The sequence below is a fragment of the Bos grunniens genome, chromosome 7, assembly GCF_055505025.1.
Source record: "Bos grunniens cultivar Pamir isolate PY7600 chromosome 7, Bosgru_T2T1.0, whole genome shotgun sequence".
Taxonomy (NCBI): Eukaryota; Metazoa; Chordata; class Mammalia; order Artiodactyla; family Bovidae; genus Bos; species Bos grunniens.
Window position 1 is genome coordinate 98561223 of NC_141171.1, and position 17136 is coordinate 98578358.

The 17136-nt window shown below is 39.3% G+C and overlaps 1 long non-coding RNA gene across 6 annotated transcripts in view; it reads left to right on the forward strand.

Moving 5' to 3' along the window:
* Positions 1–17136, forward strand: part of LOC147370026 (uncharacterized) — a 253950-nt gene that overhangs the window by 108669 nt on the left and 128145 nt on the right. The window contains exon 3 of one of the 6 annotated variants that reach the window (XR_015168313.1): positions 28–2551. The exons of the other annotated variants lie outside the window; for them this stretch is intronic. This is a non-coding gene — a long non-coding RNA (uncharacterized LOC147370026). Of the gene's footprint in view, positions 1–27; positions 2552–17136 lie in introns of those variants that run through there. 6 annotated transcript variants of the gene reach the window in all.

Genomic DNA, 17136 nt, shown 5'->3' on the forward strand with positions numbered 1-17136 from the left:
AAATGATTTAATCGTGGTATTCCCCAGAAGCACAGACATCTTCGAAGCAGGACTCTGATCAACAGCCTCTGGAGACGTGAAAATGTGTGAGATGAGCTGGACCCACTGGCTTGATCCTGTCCTCTGCAGTGTGCATGTCCTTGATTTGATCCGTCTTCCTCTGCTGGATTTCCCCAGGCTTTCATGTGTTTCCTTTCAAGTGCGAGCTGCGGATGTGACACATTTTGAAGCTGTGTTAGTAAATAGACTTATGTGAAGAGGATAAGAGAAGACACAGAACTGATCTTGGAGGTGATTTTCTGCCAAACTACTCTAGTTAGTCACACCAGTAGCACAGAGAGCCATCTTTAAAGTCCTTTTATATGTACTAGGATTGGAAAGTTCCTTTCCACTAGAGGGGAAATCGATTATGGTGCTACTGATAAGAATATCAGTAGAACAAAAGGCTCATGAAGGCAGGGGTTATTTGTCCTCTTGTACCCAGTGCCTGGCATAAAGTAGGGAATTGTATATATTCTACTGAGTGAATGCATGAATGAAAACCGTGCTATATCGATTGTGCTTTTATAATAAATTTAAAAATCTTGCTGCTTTTCTTTCTGTTAAGTCTCCTTAACTCATATTTATTGGTCTTTCATGTGAATTAGAAGTAAATGAGGTCTTTTAGAAAACAAAGTAATAAGTTTTGGATAAAAACTCTTTTTCTATGTCAGACTTATAGATAATATCTTTAGAACAGTTAGAACTCAGGCTTCTCATACACTCATACATATAAGGGATATAATAGTGACTGTCTTTAGGGTACGGAGAAGGCAATGGCACCCCACTCCAGTACTCTTGCCTGGAAAATCCCATGGACGGAGGAGCCTGGTGGGCTGCTGTCCATGGGGTCGCACAGAGTCGGACACGACTGAAGCGACTTAGCAGAAGCAGCAGCAGTCTTTAGGGTAATAGTATAACACAGAGGTTATGCAGCCACTTAACAACGTGCAGTGAGGCAAAGGGGAAAACAGCCCACAATTCCTTACATAATTTAGGTGCCTGAAAGCAGCTCTACATAAAACTGCCATATAATTCAATCAAAAGCAGCACACTTAGTCAATCTATGTAGCTGTTCTATTTCCTTTTTTTCATATTGTGCTGTTAGTCATAATCAGAAGGGTTTTTGATTATCATAAAGACTATTATAAAACATAAATAGGATAGTGAGGTCACAGTTTTGCATCCTACTCAGCAAATTTCTTCCAAGGTTGGTATATCTGTTGAGAGAAATCTGAGGGACTGAGAAATGTCACTGACAACCGCATCTCCTTTAAATGTTCTGTCTAGTGTTTGAGGTAGCTGTTCAATCCATGTCCCTTGCAGAGCTCTGTAGATGACTACTTGTCCCTGTAGATGTGAGGCACTGGTAAAGAGTGTTGACTTTGGTTTTTGACCCACAGATATGATTCTTCCATTTGCTATTTGTACAACCTGGGATAGATTATTTTTAAGCTTCAATTTTATCATAGGAGAAGATATATCTGTCATAAGCTTGAGAGTACATATTTTATAAATTAAATTTGATAATAGAATACACACAACTTTCTTAATAGTCTTCTTTGTCTTTTCTTATTTTTAGAAGTATTTATATATATATTTCTATTATAAACTATTATTTAAACTAATGAGCTTGAACATCTATTTAAAGATGTAGTTGTAATTCCTTTAATTAAAATGCCTTTGTGCAATTTTTCTAGCATCCCTGAATAATAAGATTTATTTTGTGCTGTTTGTGCTCAAATATTGTGTGAACAACTTTCCTGCGAAACACAGTGACGTGTTAGGAAGAGCGCTGAATTTGGAGGTAGATACTTTTCTTCATAACCTACATGCTGAGGTACAGAGGAAAAATCATGACACATCACATAGGCCCAATTTTCCTGTACGGAAACAAGGATAAAACACTTGCTTTACGTCACGCAGGGCTTCCCTTGTGGCTCAGCTGGTAAATAATCCGCCTGCAATGCAGGAGACCTGGGTTCAATCTCTGGGTTGGGAAGATCCCCTGGAGAAGGGAAAGGCTACCCACTCCAGTATTCTGGCCTGGAGAGTTCCAAGGACTGTATAGTCCGTGGGGTTGCAAAGAGTTGGACACAACTGAATGACTTTCACTTTCACCTCACTACATCATGCAGGGACAGTTCTGAGGATTAAGAAATGTGTGTGATTATTCCTTCTTTGTTTAGAATCACACACATTTCTTTTACACTTGGCTTTTCTACCTAAAGTAACTAAACATTAGAAAGAATAAGTATTTCTGCAAGGTAACTAGATGACTTCACACACAAAAGCACAGCTTTCCCAAATACTGGAAATAACCAGTTGGAAAGTAATGTGGAAAAATCCCACTCACAAAAGTAATAAAACCTATAAATTCTTAAATTTACTCCTAAGTATTTAAGTATAAGATGTCTCTACTTAAGGAAAGAGAGAAATCTTAACTGGAAAAACTTAAAATGTAAAGATGCAATTATTGTCAAGGCAAATACAAGTTCAATTAAAAAAAAAAAAAGAAATGTGTGTGAAACTTTGTTAATCTCAAAGCCATAGAACAAATATAATGTAATGAAAATGAAATGAATATTAGACAATCTCTTCCTCATAACCAAAAAACATGATACTTTATTCTTGAAAAACATTTTATTGACTGAAATGCTATTCAAATGATATTTGGTAACAGGATCTTTTACCAGTTAGCTAATGTTATTGCTAAGAAAAAAATTAGAAAGTTGTTAAGCAATAAGCAGGAAATAAAAATCAATGACCACATTATCATTTGGATGACAAATACTATGGAAACATATATATATACACACACACACAGTGACAGTTGTTGTATTCAGAGAGATGTTTTATTTTTTTCACAAAACCATGAATTAGGAAACTTTGTGGTAATATATCCTTCAATAAACCTCACTTAATAGTTATATAATATTTCATTGGTCTATCTATACCATTATTTACATTACTAAGTTTTCATTATAATTATCTTTCATGATAAAAGTTTAGGAACTGAATTGCTGGAGAAAGCATATGCATATAAATAATGCTCTTGACAAACAAAGGCGAATATCCCTCTGCAACAAATTTATAAGTAGTAGGATAGTATTTTTATATTAACTAAAGATTTCCCTTAAATTTCTTTACATTTTTTTTTTGTATTTTATCCCATTATTCAGTGGGATATATCTTTCCCCATGAAAAAAGGTGCTAAGGAGACAGGAAAAGAATTTATTGTGCCAGAGCCTGGCAATAGTAAAAGCCCAGGTTTGGGTGCAAGCAAAACTTGTGGAAGAAAGCATGACCTATAAAACAGTTCTGTGACTCCTATAAAGGGCATAGATCCCTGGTCTGGTGAGACAATCAGATCAGATCAGATCAGTCGCTCAGTCGTCCGACTCTTTGCGACCCCATGAATCACAGCACGCCAGGCCTCCCTGTCCCTCACCAACTCCCGGAGTTCACTCAGACTCACGTCCATCGAGTCAGTGATGCCATCCAGCCATCTCATCCTCTGTCGTCCCCTTCTCCTCCTGCCTCCAATCCCTCCCAGCATCAGAGTCTTTTCCAATGAATCAACTCTTCGCATGAGGTGGCCAAAGTACTGGAGTTTCAGCTTTAGCATCAGTCCTTCCAAAGAAATCCCAGGGCTGATCTCCTTCAGAATGGACTGGTTGGATCTCCTTGCAGTCCAAGGGACTCTCAACAGTCTTCTCCAACATCACAGTTCAAAAGCATCAATTCTTTGGTGCTCAGCCTTCTTCACAGTCCAACTCTCACATCCATACATGACCACAGGAAAAACCATAGCCTTGACTAGACGAACCTTTGTTGGCAAAGTAATGTCTCTGCTTTTCAATATGCTGTCTAGGTTGGTCATAACTTTCCTTCCAAGGAGTAAGCGTCTTTTAATTTCATGGCTGCAGTCACCATCTGCAGTGATTTTGGAGCCCAGAAAAATAAAGTCAGCCACTGTTTCCACTGTTTCCCCATCTATTTCCCATGAAGTGATGGGACCAGATGCCATGATCTTCGTTTTCTGAATGTTGAGCTTTAAGCCAACTTTTTCACTCTCCACTTTCACTTTCATGAAGAGGCTTTTGAGTTCCTCTTCACTTTCTGCCATAAGGGTGGTGTCATCTGCATATCAGAGGTTATTGATATTTCTCCTGGCAGTCTTGATTCCAGCTTGTGTTTCTTCCAGTCCAGCGTTTCTTATGATGTACTCTGCATATAGGTTAAATAAACAGGGTGACAATATACAGCCTTGACGAACTCCTTTTCCTATTTGGACCAGTCTGTTGTTCCATGTCCAGTTCTAACTGTTGCTTCCTGACCTGCATACAAATTTCTCAAGAGGCAGATCAGGTGGTCTGGTATTCCCATCTCTTTAAGAATTTTCCACAGTTTATTGTGATCCACACAGTCAAAGGTGAGACAATAGTTGGTAGGAAAATCACTGTTAGGTGTCTGAGTGTCCCTGAGGGAAGAACCTTCTTTCTAGGCATCCTTGCATGTGTGCTGAAAGAACACTTCTTGGGTGAAGAGGTGACAGAAGCCTCAGGTAGCCTGGATGAATCAGGTGCAAAGTTCCCTATGCTTCATGTCCTACATGGAATCTGAGGTCATGGTTAATGCTCACATCACCTTGAGATGTCCCTTGCAGCACCGGCTGCCAAAGGGGCTACCACAGAAATGGCTATAGGATGTGTGTAGGTGTGTAGGTCTGCTAGAGGTGCCTAGAGTTCCCTGTATGGAGTAAAGGCACATTTCTCATGGGTCCAGGTGGACTGCTGCTAGCCAAAAGACAGATGGAGAGTCCTTGAGTTAGGGAACAAGTAAACAGAGCAGGGTCCTTGATGGATTAATAATAGAGGATGACATCTCAACAGGCATCGACATGGATAGTTGCATGTTTTCCCCCAAGTTTTGGTGACAGGCACTTAAATACAACTCACAGAAAGAAAGCAGTGAGGTGCCCTGGAATTGGCTTACACTGGATTGTCAACATCTCTTTCTAACTCTTTGGTAGCTGACTGTTATTTTGTCCTAATTTCAGATTGGCACAAAATTTGGAAGTGTAATACAGAGAATCCCAGATATTCTTCATTACTTTCCTCAAATTTAATTTTTACTACTTTTTCTTTCTCATTGTTTCCCTCTCTCTTCATTAAATATTGGAAATAAAATAAGGAAATAAAGGAGTTGAATAATTTAAAATAAATGTAATAAAAATAAATACCAAAATATTTCATATAATGTTAGTTTATATAATGTCTATGGAATATATATAAAAAGAGATCATTATTTGACAACATGGAAAAACCTAAAAATATCCCCAAATTGAAAATCTTTGAAATTATGTAAAACCAGAACTGTAAAGCATATTAAAAAGCAGAGACATTACTTTGCCAACAAAGGTCTGTCTTGTTAAGGTTATGGTTTTTCTAGTAGTCATGTATGGATGTGAGAACTGGACTGTGTTGATGCTTTTAAACTGTGGTGTGGAGAAGACTCTTGAGAGTCCCTTGGACATCAAAGAGATTCATCCAGTTCATCCTAAAGGAGATCAGTCCTGGGTGTTCACTGGAAGCACAGATGTTGAACCTGAAACTCCAATACTTTGGCCACCTAATGCGAAGAACTGATTCATTGGAAAAGACCCTGATGCTGGGAAAGATTGAAGGCAGGAGAAGAAGGGGAACGACAAAGGATGAGATGGTTGGATGATCACCAACTCAATGGACATGAGTACGAGTAAATTCTGGGAGTTGGTGATGGACAGGGAGGCCTGGCGTGCTGTGATTCTTGGGGTTGCGGAGTCAGACATGACTGAGAGACTGAACTGAACTGAAGAACTGTAAAGGAATAAAAAAGCAATGTTTCTTTAACTTGTGAGAAAACCTAAAACTACAATTAAATGCTACTTACAATCATTTTTAAAACTATTAACGCTAATGAACATAATAAAGTAGGAAGAGGGGATTAAAACAGAAAACTAGAAATTAATAAAGTAAAAAGTAGAACCCAAGAATCTATAAATAAAAAGTAGTAGTTTTTGAGGGGAAAAATCTAAAACAGATACATCACTATCTAGCAAGACCAATTAAAATAGAAGGTATATACCTGTCTAGCATTAACAATGTAAACTTGAAAAAAAATCACAATTGCAGAGGAGATAAAAATTCGAATCAATATGTCAATTAATTTCTTTGAAAATCTTAAAGATGAATTCAGTTTTCTGTATTAAGTGACTTGAATAAAACAAATTAAATAATGACAGACAATAAAAAGAATGAATACATCTAAATTATTAGCACTTAACATTTGCTGTTTTCAAACCAGTAGTGGAGATATTCATGTTTGGAAGCAGCTTAGAAATAAACAGCAAAACTGGTAGATAAATGCACACTTTAACCTAGTCATTTCTCTTTATAAAGTCTCAGGAAATAATCAAATGAGTGTGTAAAGTAGATTGCACAAGTATGGTTTTATGCAGTTATTTTTACAGTGTTTACGAGTTTTCTCCCCTAAGAACAGATTGTCCACCGATAGGTGATTGAAGAATCCGCCATGTATCTATAATTGAATTCTGTCGAACTGTTCAAGATGATAAGTATGGACCTAAATTCAGACATGAAAATGTATGCATAGTGCATTCGCGGGCTCCAGTAATATGCCCCCTGCCCCCACTGTGCCCTCTGTTTTCTGATCTGTCTTGTGTATTTAACCCTTCTCTAAGTATACCACTCCAGAGAAGGCAATGGCAACCCACTCCAGTACTCTTGCCTGGAAAATCCCATGGACGGAGGAGCCTGGTGGGCTGCAGTCCATGGAGTCGAGAAGAGTCAGACAGGACTGAGCGACTTCACTTTCACTCTTCACTTTCATGCATTGGAGAAGGAAATGGCAGCCCACTCCAGTGTTCTTTCCTGGAGAATCCCAGGGACGGGGGAGCCTGGTGGGCTGCCGCCTATGGGGCCGCACAGAGTGGGACACGACTGAAGCGACTTAGCAGCAGCAGCAGCTGCAAGTATACCACTCAGGAAATCCTAGCTCTATCAGAAACCTGGCCTTCACAGCCTCCTGGCTTGGTTCCTCTCCTTCTTTGCTCACAGGGGCTCTCACCACGTGGTTGTGGTGCCATTGGTCGTTTGGTTTGCATTCATTCACCTGAGTTTTTGAGGTTTAAGGGAATATCTTTCCACTAGTTTTGTTGGTATGATTTTTCGTGCGTTTTGTTTTTGTTTTGCTATCCTAAGTTGCTCTGTCTATTCTTGAGTGGTGATTTAGGGGAGATTTGAAGACTTGACTTGTCTGTTTCTGTAGTTCTCTGCCACTTACTAGAAATTCTGGATCAAACATATTTCTCTGGTAGCCCTGCTTTTTCACATGTTAAGATTCAACATCTTCCATATTCTCTCAAATGTGTCATAGTCCTTTGTCACTTTTCCTTCAGATGATAATTAGGCTTTATTCTTAAAGGAAAAAAAAAAGTCATCAGATGTGAAATCCCCCATTTTATCCCTGACAACCTACATTTCCACCCATTCTTCCTATTCTTTCTTTTTATAGTGAGGAATGTGTCCTTTCTTTTTTCCCAAAGGTTAACCTCTCCAAGTTTGTCTGGTTTTTCTTGAGAATCATTGTTCCTTTGCTTGTATCATCTTGCTCCTGAATAAGCAACCACTCCCACTCTAATTGGAGAAGGCACTGGCACCCCACTCCAGTACTCTTGCCTGGAAAGTCCCATGGATGGAGGAGCCTGGTGGGCTGCAGTCCATGGGGTCGCTATGAGTCAGACACGACAGAGCGACTTCACTTTTACTTTTCACTTTCATGCACTGGAGAAGGAAATGGCAACCCAGTCCAGTGTTCTTGCCTGGAGAATCCCAGGGACTGGGGAGCCTGGTGGGCTGCTGTCTATGGGGTCGCACAGAGTCGGACATGACTGAAGGGACTTAGCAGCAGCAGCAGCAGCAGCCCACTCTAATATATTATGTTATTGTAGCTCCAATTATGTAAAAATCTGTTTTCTTTATTGTCATTTCACAAAAATGTGACTGATGTCCTGTGCTCATAATTTTCTATCCATACTTTTGCTCATTACAATTTGGGTCTGCTATTAATCTTTACTATTAATTAAATTAATGACTGATCCACCCCATTCTTGTCAAAGTCATCAGTATTCTCTTGGCTGCCGTGTTCTACATCTCACTTGGGGAGTTTACTATCTTCATTGTAATTTTACTTTTCAACAATATTTGAAACGACTGACATGCCTTCCTTCTTGAGGTTTTCCTCATTCTGCTCACACAAGGTTGCAATCTTGTGGTTTTCTTCCCATCACTAGCAACTTCTTCGTACATTTTTTTGGAGTCTCTGCTTGATCTCTGAACTTTGGAGCGTCTCATGATTGAGACGTTTGCCTCTTTCTCCTGCTCTTTCTGCACTTGCTTTTTAAAAAATATTGATTTATTTATTTGACTGCACTGGGCCTTACTTGTGGCGTGTGGGATCCAGTTCTCTGACCAGGGGTCAAACCTGGGCCCTCTACTTTGGGGGTGCAGAGTCTTAGCCACTGGACCACCAGGGAAGTCCCTACACTTGCTTTTAAAGACCTTATTCATTTACACAAATTGACATACTGACTGTATGGTCATAAACTGCCAATTCTTAATTGGTATCTCCAACCCAAAACTCTGAGCTCCAGATGTGGGTACCCATCTGGATACCCAATTTGGATACCCCAGGGACGTCTCAAATTTAATACATCAAAACCTGAACCTGTCTCCCATATCAAGTAGAACCCCCCATACCCTGTCCTTCGAGCCAAATATGTAGGGATCCTCTTTATAACTAAGTTCTGACAACTCTATCTGAAAGATAAACCCAAATCTGCCTACTTTTTGGGGGCATAGCAGGCATGATTTTTGTCCTGAATGGCATAGCATCCTCCTAACTGGTCTCCCTCTTTGTACTCTTGCTCTTTTTCTCCTCCCTTCCCTCCCTCAGCAACTAGTGCACTTTTCTTAAAGCCTAAAGCAGGTAATGTCCCTCTCTGATGATATAAAAATAAAATTCAGTACTTTTGTTTACTCATCTAATAATGATCTACCCTTTCCATACTAGGTCTTGCTTCATTTGGTCTCTGGCTATGTTTTATGTCATCTTGTGCCACTTTCCTTCTTGATCTTTGGACCGGAAGTACTTTTTCAGCTTGATAATCATACGCAGAAGGCCTAAATTTGAGCTATAGCTCCAATACTGGCTAAATTTGTGGCCTTGGGCATCACCTGCCTGTGTCTTGGTTTCCTCATCAACAGAGTGGAAATAGTAACAGCATGTGGATATGCACCTGGTGTGCGTATATGTTTAGGTGGCAACTTGCTGTTTGTTATTGTTATTTTTCTCTCTTAGGGACTCTTATCAGTCTTCATGTAACCAGAAAAACAAGCAGGAGAAAATGTACATGAGGAGATTTATTGTACGGAATTGGCTTATGTGATTTGGGGGCTATCTAGGCAAGTTTGAAATCTGTGAAGCAGGCAGTCATGAGGAGCAGGGAAGCTGAAGCTGTAATCCAGAGATAGGATTTGTTCTTTTCCAGAAGACTTCAGTTCTGCTCCGAAGGCCTTTCAGATGATTGAATCAGATCCCCCAAGACTGCCATTTGCTTAAAGTCAACTGATGATAAATCTTAGTCAGAAAACCTTCAAATTGTCACCTCCATTAGTGTCTGATTGAATAGCCTCACTAAGTTGACACATCACACTGTCCGTCACAGGGACCTGGAACTTGTTAGCCTTTCTGCCTGAGGATGCTCCATGTATCAGTCTTTCAAAGAGACATTTCTTCCCATCCTTGAATCTTGGCTTAAATTCTGCTCTTTCAGGACTGCTAAACTACAAAACATAGTGCCGCAGACGTAATTCTGTATCTCAGCCCTTTGATATTTTCTTTATGACATTTTCTGTAATGCATTGCGTGGTTTGGGTTTTTATTTTATTTTGTTGGTTTGCTTTGATGTTGTTTTGTTTTGCCTTCCACTAGAAAAGGCTCTCAAGGCCAAGCCATATCATTCTTATTTATTCAAATGCCCAGCATGGAACCTAAAGCACAGTTGTTATTAAAAACATATTTGCTGAATGAAAGCAAGGTGTAATATGAAGTATAAACATTGAGAAATGCTTTGTATCAGGGGGTCCCCAACCCCCGGCCTTTGGCCAGTACCAGCCTGTTAGGAACCAGGCTGCACAGCAGGGGTTGAGTGATGGGCAAGAGAGTGAAGCTTCATCTGCTGCTGCTATTGCTCCCCATGACTCACAATATCACCTGCACCCCCACCTCCGTGGTCCATGGAAAAATTGTCTGTGTTGAAACAAGTCCCTGGTGCCAAAAAGATTAGGGACCACTGCAATATAATACACACACACACACACACACACACACACACACACAAACAACACTTGAAAAGATAATAGCTATTTTTTTATGTACGGTAAGAGTTTCAATTTTTTTATTTTTTGCTTAATTTGCATTTTCTCATATTTCTACAATAGGCATAAATTAGCTTTTTTTGTTGTTTGATTGTTTCCAAGTACTGTACTTGTAAAAGTCTTTATACTTAAGGAAATGAACCTAAAGAGCATCAACTCCTATCCAAGAGACCATTTCTTTCTACTTATAACATGAGCTTTGAGTGCCTCTGAAGGAGATTTGGTTGTGAGCTTCACCAGCCAAAAGTCTTAACAAATGAAGAACCTCTAAGGACTAATAAGATAAATGAAGCCTTACAAAATTTCAAAACTTGTTATATAATGTTTAGTCCAGAGGTATGATGGCCTAGGCTTCCGTGTTAGGCTTTATTGTTTCATGGTAAAATTTGCAATAGAGAAACTTGCCTATCAGGAATCCACTTATGAAAACAGAGAGAAAACTCAGTGATGTGCTTGAACGTCAGCCAGTCTTTGATTTCTTCCTGCGTTTGTTAGATAAGAACTGAATGAGTTCAGCTGAGAGAAAGCATGCATGCAAAGTGCTAGCAAAGGAACTGTAGAAAAAGAAAGGAGGGGAACATAGACTGGCCATATGTCCGGGTTAATACTTGTAGGCAAGGCTTTTCCTATAAAATGAGGGTCCTCAGTTCTCCTATTGCTCAATAGCAATGTAGCCTGAAATTGTATTTTTTGTGCCTATAGGAGACCCTTCTTATATATATGAAATATTTGGGCAGGATATGAGAAAAATGATGTGCAAATGTGTTTGTGAAACAAGCAGAAATTCAGCTGGGTTCTTAAGAAAAGCCTTTACTGAAATGTGTTTGTAGGGGATACATGCCTGTGAAAGAACTTGCTTGGAGTCTGGGCTACTGAAGTGCGTTGCTAGGGGTCCTTGGGGGATAGAAAAGAACCTCCAAGAGAAAGAGAGAGGTTAGAAATCTCTAAAGGAAGAACCAGTGCTGCATTAGTCAAACTTCGATGGACTAATTTTCTTCACAGCTTCATTTATATAGCATTTTCTTACCTTAGAGTTAGCACACTCAAAGTGTACAGCTCCATGGTGTTTAGTACATTTAGGGAGTTTTACAGCTGTTACCATAGCCTTTTTTTTTTTTTATAAGAGGTTTCTACAACCAAATGCATTTAATTACACTTCAGTTAAGTTTTATGTAGTTTAGTTGAAGTATTCTCCTTTAAGATCTGGTATAAAAATGAGCCTATGGCTCCATCCTTGGTCCTGTGAGTGAAGTTAGGCAAGGCAATTCGGATGATAGTTGGTTTTATTAGGAAGTTTCCATGATGACAAATGATAGCAAACCAATATGTACAGCTCTTCAAGAAATATGACAGTGGATTTTAATGGGAAGTATATGTAATAACCACAAACAAGCATATCAGTGAGAGACCTGCAAGAAACCTGATGATCTACAACGCAGACCCGTGAGGCAAGGAAACATTTATTATCCTCTGGAATCTGTTCATTTAATCAGGCCATCTAGAGTCACAGCACTTGACCTTAAAAGTGCTCAAGTAGCAAGCTCCATATTTCCTTTGTTCCTTTATTTTTCTGTACAAACTCACCCCATATGTGTCTGCAATCTCTGTGCTCCCAGGAGGGATGTTAAATCATTACAGGTCAATGGTGGCACTTCTACTTCAAACAAGCCCGCAGATGGCAGAGTCCTAGTCTAATTCCCCAGCACTGCCAATGCTGCCAGTGAAGACCAAATATGGTTTTCCACTTACATTCTTTCTGATTTCGTATTTGAGTCTCTGGGCACGGTGCTAACAACTTCCCATGGTCTCTTTAAGGAAACCAGCAAGGTAGATTATACTTGTTTTGCATGTAGCTATGCATACAGCTGGCAGCCACGAGATGGCAAAGCCTAGTGAATATTCCTTCTTTATTTAATTCCTTCTGCAGGTGTCATTTCTGTGTTTTAGCCATCTGGTGTTCTGCAGAATAGAATCGCACTGGCAAAGACTTAGATACAAAAGCTCGATAAAAATCTCATTAAAAATGTATTAAAAATGGTCAACCTAACAAATAAAAAGTTGTGCTTATTTTGCATGTTGAGATCTGTAGCAAAAGTAGTATTACTTGTGAGCAGGCGTGGCTATAAAGGGCACATATGAAATAATGTTTACAAAAAATTCCCTTCTTTATTATGCAAACTCTATGAAAAATTGTCCTTTCAAAAAATTGAGAATCAAAGATACTGCTATCCCTTTTGCCTTCCTCTGAAAAGGAATTGGTGGGTGGGAGTAGAGATTTTTAAAAAGTCATTTTCAGCCTTTTGATAGGTAAGGCATTAAGGTATAAGTTGAAGTAAGTGACCAGCTTTTTCTCCCTTTTTTGAACTAAAAAATTAAGCATGAATTAGGTTTATATGGAATCATGGTAAATGAAGCAAGAAATTTTTTTTCCAATTTTATTTTATATATAAAATGTAATTTACTTCACAGAGTTGGAGCACCTGGGCTAGCATACAGGATTCAGCACATTGTCCTTTCTTCTACTTCACCGAGCTAGAGATTAGGTTAGAAAAAGATAATTTACAGAGAAAGAATGAAAACTTTGTTATCAGTAGGGGTTCAGTGTGTTAGAAGATAGGCAATTATAGGTACCTTAAACTTTCTTGCCTCAATTTCCTCATCTATAAAATGGCTTACTTCCTAATGTAGAATTGAAAGAAATTGTACATATGGTATCTTTATCTCAGTCCCTGGCAAGCAGTAAATGTCCAATAAATGCTCATTATATTTATTACTCAATGTCAGAATTGTGCATGGAATTTTGAGAGAAAGCTAGTCTTGTAAAGATTTTTTTTTCGCATCTAGTGAAAAATGACAATTTGGCTTTGTGACCCCAGTTATATGCTTTGCTTGTTAAAATTCCTATCCATATCTCTTATCAAACCTGGGATGTGTTAGTCATATGTTTCCCATAAATGTAAAGGTAAATTGTGGCTCAGCCCAGTTTTATAATTCTTCTGTTTGGGAAATTGAGATTCAAAGAAGTGCCTTGTATAGTTGCTTCACCAAATCATAAAACTATCTGTAATGCCAGAGGGTATAGTCTTCTTACCAAAAGAACCCAAACTGTAGTAATCAACCAAGGAATCTCCTGCCAATACCATTTCTTCTCTAGCATTCTTTCCTATTAAAAAAAAGACTAAGATATAATCATGTGTGATGGATACCATTACAAGTTATATTTTCTTGTGGAAGATGAGTGGATTTGTGGGGCCATAAGGCATACATAAGAGAAATAGCTATAGAATCTAAATCCTCTCCATTCAATTATACAGTATGTGAGATTATTCAAAAGTGAAAATTCAATAAGCTCTTTATTTTTAAAAATATATTTTATTGAAGTGTAGCTGATCTACATGCTGTCAATTTAAGCTGTACAGCAAAGTGAGTCAGTTATACATACATATATATGTATATATATTCTTTTTCACATTTATTTCTAATAAGCTCTTTCTTTGGGAGACTATACTGTGAATTGAGTGGAGATAAGTAGCTTTAAGGGGTACAGGAGTCTTGATCAAATCCCTAACTTACCTACTCTCATTGATTATTTGCCAAAAAGAAAAAAAAATCCATAAAGCTCCTGGAATAATTCCCTTCCTTGTATAATACCACTGGGTAATCTCTTTTTACCTTGATTATAGATTTGGCACTATGACTTGCTTTAGCCAATGGGAAATTGCCAAATAAAAGACCAGCAGAGTCTTGAGAAGCACTTACACAGGGATTTTTCTTTTGCTGCTCCTGGGACTGTGTGAATAATAAGCCCAGGCTACTTTGCTGAATAGAGAGAGACTGCTGGCGAAGTCATCCTGTTAGCTCCAGACATATAAGTAAGGTTATAGACTACACTGTGCAACCCCAACCAAGCTAGTCCTAAAGAACTACTCAGATGATTACAATGTATGAATAATAATTGCTGGGAGAAATATCAATAACCTCAGATATGCAGATTACACCATCCTTGTGGCAGAAAGTGAGGAAGAACTAAAGAGCCTCTTGATGAAAGTGAAAGAGGAGAGTGACAAAGTTGGCTTAAAGCTCAACATACAGAAAATGAAGATCATGGCATCTGGTCCCATCACTTCCTGGCAAATAGATGGGGAAACATTGGAAACAGTGGCAGGCTTTATTTTTTGGACTCCAAAATCACTACTGATGGTGACTGCGGCCATGAAATTAAAAGATGCTTACTCCTTGGAAGGAAAGTTATGACCAACCTAGATAGCACATTTAAAAGCAGAGACGTTACTTTGTCAACAAAGGTCCATCTAGTCAAGACTATGGTTTTTCCAGTGGTTATGTATGTATGTGAGAGTTGGACTATAAAGAAAGCTGAGCGCCGAAGAAAGACTCTTGAGAGTCCCTTGGACTGCAGAGAGATCCAACCAGTCCATCCTACAGGAAATCAGTCCTGTGTGTTCCTTGGAGGGACTGATGTTGAAGCTGAAACTCCAATACTTTGGCCACCTGATGTGAAGAGCTGACTCATTTGAAAAGACCCTGATGCTGGGAAAGATCGAAGGCAGGAGGAGAAGGGGACGACGGAGGATGAGATGGTTGGATGGCATTGCCGACTCAATGGACATGGGTTTGGGTAGACTCCGGCAGTTGGTGATGGATAGGGCAGCCTGGCGAGTTGCAGTCCATGGAGTCACAAAGAGTCAGACACCACTGAGCGACTGAACTGAACTGATGAATAATTATCTGTGTTTTATTTTTAAGTCACTGAGTTTTGAGGGAGTTTGTTATGCAGCAATTACTGATACTAGAGAAGTTACCTGAGCCTCAACTTTCTCTGCTGTAATGATCTTGTATACCTTATTGTGAATTGAGCCCCACCCTACCACCCTACCACCTAAATTCTTACCTACCCAGATCCTCAGAATGCAATCTTATTTAAAAATAGTCTTTGCAGAATTGAGGTGAAGAATTGAGATGAAATTATACTAGATTAGGGTATTTAGATTAGATCTAAATCCAATGAGTTTCTCCTATTAGACAAAAAAAAAAAAAAAAGGGACATAAAGAGACAGAGGGTTAAGGGGTTAAGACCGAGGCATAGATACGACTGATGTACCTACAAGCCCAGGAATGCCAAGGATTGCAGGTCAACCACCAGAAACAAGGAAAGAGACATGGAGCTGATTGTTTCTCAGAGCCTCCCCAGGCAATCAAACCTGTCAGTACCTGGATTTCAGACTTTCTGGTCCCTGGAAACTGTGAGATAACACACTGCTCTTATAAGCCATCACCTTTGTGGCCATTTGTTATGGCAGCCCTAGGAAAGTAATATATACCCTACTGAAGTTCAGCTCAGTCACTCAGTTGTGTTCGACTTTTTGTGACCCCATGGACTGCAGCACACCAGGCCTCCCTGTCCATCACCAACTCCCAGAATTTACCCAAATTCATGTCCATTGAGTCGGTGATGCCATCCAACCATCTCATCCTCTGTCATCCCCTTCTCCTCCTGCCCTCAATCTTTCTCAGCATCAGGGTCTTTTCAAATGAGTCAGCTCTTCGCATGAGGTAGCCAAAATATTGGAGTTTTAGCTTCAAATCAGTCCTTCCAATGAACATTCAGGACTGATTTCCTGTAGGATGGACTGGTTGGATCTCCTTGCTGTCCAAGGGACTCTCAAGAGTCTTCTACAACACCATAGTTCAAAAGCATCAATTCTTCGGTGCTCAGCTTTCTTTATAGTCCAACTCTCACATCCATACATGACCACTGGAAAAACCATAGCCTTGACTAGATGGACCTTTGTTGGCAAAGTACTGTCTCTGCTTTTCAATGTGCTATCTAGGTTGGTCATAACTTTCCTTCCAAGGAGTAAGTATCTTTTTATTTCATGGCTGCAGTCACTATCTGCAGTAATTTTGGAGCCCCCTCAAATAAAGCCTGCCACTATTTCCACTGTTTCTGCATCTATTTGCCATGAAGCTGAATTTATATGAGTATAAAAGAGCATATCATTAGTGTATAGAGTTCCTGGCATGGAAAACTCCTCAACAAACATCATTATGATGACTGTGGCTAGCATTCTACTGTGAACACTTAAAAATGTCTAACCCTCATCGTCACTCCAGTACCCAGCATGGTGCCTGAAACAAAGATTTTTAATACATGTGTTAAAAATAAATAAATGGCTCAGGAAATTCCAACAGGGTATTGGTATCAACCTAGAGGGAGGGATGGGGAGGGAGAGGGGAGGGAGATTTAAGAGGGAGGGGGCATATATGTATACCTATGTCGGATTCATGTTGAGGTTTGACAGAAAACAGAGAAATTATGTAAAGCAATTATCCTTCAATAAAAAATGAATTAAATAAAAAATAAATAAATGACTTAGAAACACTGACTTCTGGGGTGCAGGTGAAAGACTAGAGATGCAGCCTTAAGAGGATCCTGAAATTGAAAGGCAGGATAGTCTCCTAAAAATGCCATGGTGCCATGGGAACTCTACCTGGAAGCAGCTCGTTTTCCTGGGAGCATCCCAGAAGTGGTTTCTGTTGAGGTGTGGGTCTCTGGCACCTCTTTATCTCCACATCC